This window comes from Accipiter gentilis, chromosome 28, assembly GCF_929443795.1.
Source record: "Accipiter gentilis chromosome 28, bAccGen1.1, whole genome shotgun sequence".
In the NCBI taxonomy this organism is placed as follows: Eukaryota; Metazoa; Chordata; class Aves; order Accipitriformes; family Accipitridae; genus Astur; species Astur gentilis.
The window spans coordinates 717,556-725,057 of NC_064907.1; the positions used below are offsets into that span (position 1 = coordinate 717,556).

The following is a 7,502-nucleotide window of genomic DNA, read 5'->3' on the forward strand; positions in this document are numbered from 1 at the left end:
GAAGGGGTGAAGATTTTGCCAGACAAACCCCACCCTGCTTTCTGGGATGGTATTTGAAGGGCAAACAGGCAGCTTTGTCTCACTGGGGCTACCACAGGCATTCCCCAACTGAGCCTTGCTGGTGTCACATGCAAAATTTCCTCATACGGGATATATAGTAACAACATGCACGTGTCAACATATATAAATCCCTCTCTTGCCACTGTCTTCCAAGGACCTTGGGTGGCAGACGGAGATTTCTGGCAGATTTCTGGGGCGCACCATGGGCTGGAGGAAGGGGAAGGGGAAAAAGACACCGAAGAAAGAAAAGGCCATATTGTCATTCGAAAGCAGGTATTCCAGTGCTCTGCCACAGACTCTTCCGATACAGGCAAAGCGCCGGCTCTATAGAGGCACCTGCTGGCTGAGGGAAACACACGAAAGAACAACAGTCTTTGCTTTCGGTAGATCTTAGACCTGTTCTTCTCTTTGTTTATTTTTTAAAGATTTTGTGGCACCCCTTGGTGCAGTATGTGGGGATGTCACCCGGGTCACTAGGAGGGCTCGGACATGAGTGACACATCTGTCTAAGCAAGGAATGACTCCAGCTCCCGTCTGGCCCGTCCACTGCCCCGACTGCGGGGTCGCGCCCCACACCCCTGGTGCCCACAGCCTTCCTTCTGGGTGAGGGGAGAAATCTAGCCTAGTCAAAAGCCTGGAGGTGAATATAATCCCTTTCCCCTCAGGGATCACGTTTCTACAGAGGAGTGGTGGGTGTTGTTCAAACATTGCAAAAGAATCCCTTTTTCTTTGCTTTCTCCACTTTATTTTTTTTTACTAATTGTTGCAGGGTGGCTCTGGAGAAACAAATATCCATCCAAAATAACCAGAGTTTCCCATATTCAGAATGCAATTCCCCAAAATGTCCTCCAAGACATAGGGAGACTTCAAGCTTCCCCCGGGAAAAAGAGGGCATATTTCACCAACTGAAGATAAAGCCAGATTAAAGTTGCCAGAGGCAGGAACTGCTTCCGACTGTGTCACAGTTCACTGTGAGCAGCTCCCTCTTTACACCAGGCCTCTGCACTTCAGAGCAGCAGCAAGCAGATAACTCACTTGGTACTTTTTATTTGGTAGAAGGTCCTAAGTGCCTTTTCCCCTCCCGCTAGGTGAGCATTTTGTGAATTAATGTAGCTCTACTGAAAGGAACTTGCAATTTTAACACTCCTCTGGATGGATGAAATCCCTCTGGCTGCTGCACTGCTGAAAATCCCATACAGAAATCACACAGAAAAGATTAAATCCACAAGTGGCAAGGAATAGCCTTATCCCCTTAAAGTTACAAGGTACTGTAAATAATGTATAGAACCCAGCTTCTAAAATTACCACTACAAGATTGCTAATCTTGTCTTACATTTCATCTGGATCCTGTGATCTTCCCACCTGCCAACATCCTGTTACCAGGAAAAGCGGTGTATGTGAAGTTTGTGCAAATGGTCATGTACTTGCCTGAATTCTGGCACCAGCAAGGACATTCATGTGCCTTCCATGTTAACATTACACCGTAATACTGACATTGCTATAGTATCTACAATGTTCATACTAAGCACTGCTCACCGAAAAGCAAATCAATGCATGTCCCAGCTACACTTCTTTATTAGCCTTGTTATCTTTCCTATGTCAATGGCTCCTGAGGCAGAAAGAAAGACGGCATCAACAGGTAGGATTTTAAATATGGAATACCTAAAAGCATGAGCTCCATGTTTAGGCACTTAAGGGAAGACGCATGATTTGCAAAGAGGCTGGCTGATGACTTATTTGGAGCTGTGAGACGCTGAGAACTTTTAAGAACCTGACCATAATTTAGGACTTCATCTTGCAGATTGAATTCAGTGGAAGCTTTGGCATTGACTTCAAAGGGCATAAGATCAAGCCCTTATTTAGGGGCTCAAAATACAAAATTAGGAGCCTAAATTTAGGCATCCATTTTTTAATACCTTGACCCATGTTAGTAATACCCTTCATCTAATCCGTCTATTTGACCTGAAAAGAGGAATGTCAGTAACTCTTTACCAACTTGCCTAAAAGAACCTGTGGCTGACAAGGGGAAAATGCAAGAAACACATTCCCTGCACTTTGTTTATTTTTTCTCCCGTCTCTCAGATCCCCAAAATAACAGCTGGAGCAATGTTAGCAGAGGAGCTCAGGCCCACTTTGAAATCGGAACAGGAAATGTGAGAAATGTGGACATTAAAAAACAAATGAAACAAAACAATATTTTCTTAGAATTCCATCTTGTGGGCAAGTCTGGGGGGAATCTGGATTTGGATAATCTAAATTAGGAGAGAAGTCAGGGAAACAAAGAGTAATTTTAAACATTTTAGTGCCAGAGCTATTTCTTAACACACAGCACAATCTCTGATTTCAAATATAGTCCCTCAGCACTGAGCCTGGAGAACAGCACGAGGAAAAATCAACGTCTTGATCCAGCCTTCTAGCAGACATGGAAAAAAGGCCAGAATGGAGTGAACTGTTGAGAGAAGCAGCCAGGTGAATGGATCCTAAATGTCCTGAGGTATTTCAGGTGCTACCTTCTCCCAGGGACACAAGATGCAATAACCAGGCTGTGGCCGAGTTGGCTGCAGCATGATCACAAGACAGTGAATCAAGTAACCGCACAATCCTTATTATTGTGATTATTTTTGTGTCGGTTGTACTAACAGAGAAGGGAGCAGCTCTAGGTATAACAAAAGGTTGCTCCTCCTAGATGCTTTGCCAACGCTCCCTCTGCTGTGGTATAAATAGAATACATGCAGTGGGCAAGGGCAGCACTAGGCTTGTAGTTGCAAGCGTTAGAGATGCCCATGCACCACCCACTGGCAGTTTCACTTGCCTCTGTCACTCAGGAGATTGTCCAAAGATCTTCAGCTCCTGGAAAGAGAGAAAAACGCTCACGAACCTGCAGTACCATCACTCATTCTGTCCTTCTGGGTTGATTTTGTACCCTGGGTGCCTCTCCCATAGTCAATAATTACAGCAGGTTATAAGGAGTTGTTCCCCTTACCTTACTCTTCATCTCTATTTTCCTGTCTCTCACTGCATCTTTGATCCTTTTGCAGCAAGCAGCAGAGGCAGTGACAAGTGAGTGGAGGTAACAGAACAGGTCCTCAGCCATCAGCAGGACTGTTTTAATATCTACAGAGAGATCAAGAGACTCAAACAGCTTTTTTTCCTGCCAGAACTGCATGTAATATCAGCCTAAGGGTACAGACATCTTGACCCTGACTTACATGTCCCCAGCTAATAGAGCTGGTAGGAATATACACACACAGTTATTGTGATAGTACTTCACCTTACACTTACATCACAGTCCCTGGAGAAGCATCTGATGGGGCAGCCTTAGGTATTAAATAATTTCCTGGAGGGGAGAATTCATTTGGGCTCATTTATTATCATTTGTCCTGGAGCTCATATTTTACACTCTGAGTATAGGGAGTGGGTGTTATTCATGGCTATGGGTGTAAGAACCAAGGACTAATTTCAGAAAAGCTGTTCTGTTGTTTGAGGTTGATCACTTGATGTTTGTCCCAGGTGCTGGACACATGTTGTTTGCTGAAGGAGGTATGACTTGGTCTCAGATTTCATGATTTTGGTAACTACCAAACAAAAATAATACTAAACTCAAGCATACCTATCCCTCCCCTGCAAATCAAGTGGCTGTTAGCAATATTGCCTTGAACAACAAATAAACCTATGCAACAATCAAATCCAGATCACGTCAATGATGCATTAAATGAGTACAGTAACAGAGGGACAGAGAAGTTGGACAGTCAGCGTGCACAGTCCTCTGCAAAGACAAGCAAATGGGATTTCAGTCAAGAGGAACCCACAAAGTATCTATTCTGTATGCTATGGGCCACAAAGTCCCTCCCAGCACCTCACACCACACTTCAGAGCTGTAGCAAAGGCCAAATACCACAAACGTAACGTGCCACAGAAAGAGAGAAGAGCACAAGGCCCTGTCCAAGCCCTGGCAGTGGCAGCCTGTGGTTTGCACCAGTGCCCCACACGACTATTCAGAAGTTGTCAGCACCAAAAATGAAGGTAGAAAACCCCAACCGGTGGTGTCTATCTGATCAAGGAAAAACTGCCTCCTGCCCACAGATCTGACAGTTGGATTAAATGCTGGGGGGACAGGGATGGGATAATGGATACACCTTATCACAAATTATGTCTTTTCTCTGCCCAGCCACTCACCAGTGCTCCTCTAGAAGGAAGAAGCTGCAGCAGAAACCCAGAAGCCTCCTTCTTCTTCAAAGGCAGGAGAAACCCTTCCTGCCTCCTTCAGGAAGTGTGGGATTATTGCCGCACAGGCATAGTGCCAACAGATGCTGACCCAGCCTCCTCTCAGATCTCCTTGGTGAGACTCAAAAGCCCCGCTACAATGAAACGGGGAGATTTGGGAGTTATAACTTCCTTAGGCTGAAAAGCTAGGGAGCAGCCAGCCATTTGTGGTTCCCCATCCCAGGGTACCAGAGGAGAGTGAAATGTATCTGCACCAAAGCAACACCTGTGCCTCTTCTCCAACATTTAGGGTCTGAGTTAGGGAACCTCCCCATCCTCAAACACCGCTCCCCCACAGGTGACTCTGGACCTCCTTGCACCATTTCCTTCTCCCACCCTCTTTCCCACAAGTAACTCGTGTTCATCCCAGTCTCACCTCCACAAATTACCTGGGGCCCAATCCCTTCAGGAAATCCTGCCCACTCAACTGTGCAGGCTATAAACCCCAACCAAAGGATTCTCCAATCAAATCTACAACTGGATGCCAGTTATATATTTTCATACTTATGCTAGATTATTATCTGATGTGTAAACCACAAAATATGTACAATTGTAAAGCTTCCATCTCAGGTATATTAAAGTCTGGCTCTACACTCCAAAAACATGAGATTTTTTTAAAATAACAGAATTCAACAAATTGTTTTGGATAAATGGAAATTTGATAACTCTTTTGAATCACAGTTTACACAAGATAGTATTTCAGTTTCGTCAGGACCATAAGTAGAGCTTATTGAGTACAGGTCAGTGAGCAATTTCATGAGAGCACACTGGGTTCCTCAAAGCAGGGGAGTTTTCTTAAATTCCTTCTGCCTCTGGACTCTACAGATGCCCACACACCTTGGTGGCCATCTGCCCAGAGCCACACCTTCACACCCAAAAAAAGGCTGGGCAATACTCCAACTAATAAAAGATCAAAACAAGGACAAATAGGCTGTTAGGAGGTTTCTAAATTCGCCAGCTCTCAGTCTCCTGGCAGAGTACTTCTCAGCTCTGGAACTGAAATGGAGCCCGAACAGCGTTTCTCAAGAACAGAATTTGAGAGTGTCTTCCTCATCCTTGACCAAGCTCATCAGCCTCCTCCTTGCTAATTATAATTTCCCAAATTCCTTTTTCCTCTCAGCATTTCAAAACCAAGTTCTTAGGGCAAATCTTTGAGGAAGGAACTTTGGTCCAAACAGCTTCAGCTTGAGACAACACTCCAGTAGTGTCAGTTCTGGGAAAACTTCATTTACACTAGTAGGAGAAAACATAGCCAAGGCTTAAGATGCCTGAGATGCCAGAAATGTCCCCTTTCTTACAAATATGATATTCATAAATAAAACTACTTTTGAAGAAGATTGGCAAAATCTGAATTGGGTAATAGGTTTTCTGATGTCACCAATTCACAGAAAGGACAATACTAAAAGCCCAGATGACTTAAAACAAAAACCTTAGGGGCAGCTACTCATACAACTGCCATCCATCAGCAAAATTAAAGTTCAAACATATGATCAGTTTCATCATTTCCAGCTTATTTTCTGCTCATCTAAAAAGAAGTGTTTTTTCTGGAACTAAGCTATAGGTCAAAGAGCTTAGCTTCTAACATCTATAGTTTGATAGAGAAGTTGCTTTTCAATATTGTCTGTATTCCCACATATATTCTCTTTCTCCCCAAGAGGCAATATTCACTTTTCCAAACAACAATGGACAGAGGAAGGGATGTGAGTTTGCAAATCATCAGTGAATCTAATATATTATCTCTATCCTGGTAGCAAGAAATATAGTGCAGGTTTATTCCATCCCCTTCCTGGACATTTCACAAGAGGTACATTGTAGGTGGAGTACCACCTTATCCACTCACTTCTTACCCATCTGTATTACGTCGCAGGGCAGCACAAGACCATGAGGGCAGTGCTCTCTTACCATTACAATGTGAGGCAGCAGCACTGAGAAAGAGCAAGCTGCTTTCCTAGCAAAGGAAAATACAGAGTCCTTGCTCCAAAAAAACTTGCTATGAAGTATCTAGCAGTTTGTTTTCCCTGAAAGCGAGCCATAAAACAGCTTTTAGAGCAATACATTTGTATCTGGATAGCCCATGTCCAGAGCCAACCAGTTTGCAAATACACGAGAAGCAGACTGAGCTGGAATAAGACTTCCTTACCTTTCAGAAATAACAGCATGCCATTTCTTTCCATCTTCCTTTCTCATTTATCCCCCAAAAGTTTCAAAAGCCTCAAAACATCCTCTCTACCTTGGACTAAATGCTTAAACCACTTTACCTGTTTAATGCTCATAACCCTGAAGCTTGGAAGGCAAAAAGCCCCTCCTGCCTATTCAAAATGTCTTTATGCCACAGCTGGACCTGCATGCCATTGGTTTTTGGGAGGTTGGCTTATATGTCTCCCAGTTGCCATGTGCAGTGCTGTGCTGGGGCCCCAGGATGCGCCTGACATCAGGATAAGACAACTGTTCTCTGAGGCAACATCCTGAGTACATGTCACTGGCTAGGGACCAGGGCTGTCAGCAAAACAGCTTTTGCTTCACTCAGCACCAGCCCAGTTAGGTGAAATAACGTGAGCTGAATCCTGTTTTCAAAGAAAATGATTGCACAACCCGGTGCTATCTATGAAGACAAACAATTAAGCAAACAAAGCCAAGCAGCAAACTCAATGCAAGAATAAGTGTGTTTCATGCAGCGCCGTGCCTGGCTAGCTAGCCCTGCTCTGGAGACCAGCAGTCCCATCTCTGACACTTCTGCTCACTCTCCCCATTGCACACTGACATATTTCACTGCATTTCACCTGGGGAGCTTGCTCTGATCCTTTGTGGTACTCAGCAGAGGGACCCTGCAATGGCGAATGGCTCCAGCTTCAAAGCTCTGCTGAGGCAGCATTTGTGCCCGTGATTTACCTGGCCTTTTGTGTTTGAAAGGAAGGTGGCTTTGCAGTCTTTGCAGGGAAGAGGTGACTTCCAGAATGGAAATACCTTATTCGTTCTGTACTTCAGTTCTTTCACTGATGAACGCATCTGCTGTGCATGTACCCATGTTCCTGCCCTGCCCAGGACTGAGGAGAGGTCTGCGCACACAAGGCTGGGCTGGGCAGAGAGTGCATAGTGAGGAGATGATGGTGGAAGGTCTGTAGCTCTTCACCCGAGGGATCATTCCTGGAGGATTCCATGGGAAGAGGACAACCTGTCAG

General features: G+C 44.6%; 1 long non-coding RNA gene across 2 annotated transcripts; it reads right to left on the minus strand.

The window, feature by feature from the left end:
• Positions 1-593: 593 nt before the first annotated feature.
• On the minus strand, positions 594-6,836 carry LOC126051505 (uncharacterized). Of its 2 annotated transcripts, none has more exons than XR_007509832.1 (4): positions 6,464-6,836; positions 4,237-4,418; positions 3,044-3,174; positions 594-2,910 (listed from the first exon to the last, which is right to left on the minus strand). It is a non-coding gene; the product is annotated as an uncharacterized LOC126051505 (long non-coding RNA). The 2 variants fall into 2 exon arrangements; XR_007509831.1 differs by having other exon boundaries at positions 4,237-5,556.
• Positions 6,837-7,502: the final 666 nt, after the last annotated feature.